The sequence below is a fragment of the Gossypium raimondii genome, chromosome 2, assembly GCF_025698545.1.
Source record: "Gossypium raimondii isolate GPD5lz chromosome 2, ASM2569854v1, whole genome shotgun sequence".
NCBI lineage: Eukaryota > Viridiplantae > Streptophyta > Magnoliopsida > Malvales > Malvaceae > Gossypium > Gossypium raimondii.
The window spans coordinates 9913233-9914249 of record NC_068566.1 but is presented as its reverse complement, the minus strand read 5'-3'; positions in this window follow the sequence as shown (position 1 = coordinate 9914249).

Sequence of the window (1017 nt, the reverse complement as noted above, 5' to 3'; positions counted from 1 at the left end):
AAAGGTTTTATTGATAACTTTTTCTAATTCACCATTTTCTTATTTTATTGTACTTGTTAGTTTCAAATCCTCCTGTCTAATCGAGTCACCGCAGGAATCGTAGAGCCTCCTATTTTCTCGATATAACGTAAGTATTGGAAAATCATTTGGTTCTAATCTTTTCTTTTCATCTCAATCAGGCTGATTCTTACGTTAATATTCGATGTGCATACGTGACGTGATAATCGTAAATCGCTCGGATCCATATTCCATATTTTGGAAGTGTGCATTTATTTGGACAACCGCTTAAATAAGTATTTTCACTTATTCACCAGTATGAAATCTACATGAAAATGTCAATATACTAATGTGGTATTAAATTTTATCAAATTTAAGGATTCAAGGACTGATCTACTCCTTTAGAGTTGGAAAACAGAATCGATATCTTTGGGACATACGAATCTAGGTGTGGGTTTAAACTACTTAAAATCTGTGAAATTATTTTTTGATTAAAGTAATTGTATTAATATTAAATAACAGTATGAGCAATTCTGAAACACGAAAATATGCGAATACACTATGTATTCAAAAGAATTGATAAATCCGTTAAAAAAGAGGATTCCAAGTAAGTGATTCTGAGCCTTCGAATTTGTGATGTTATGAATGTGATTGTATTTTTTACTGTTAAATGAGATATCATGTTATTTCCTAACACTCACATATTGTCACTATATGGTGTTATGTGATAAGCCTGAAAAATAAGCCTGCCACTGATTCTGTTGATAATCCGATTCGCATGTTAACCATGCCCACTGTCTGATCCGTACTATAAGTCTGATTCGCATTTAAAGCATGCCTATGGAAAACCTGTTTTTCGTATACCATATCACATGCATGGGGTTGGGATTATATTGAAAGGTGGAAATATTCTAGCAGTTTAATAATCTGCATATCCTAGTGGTTTAACCACATTATCTGGCAGTATATTTGTAAATCTGGTGGCTCGACCACAATATTCTGTATTGGGCAGCTTGACTG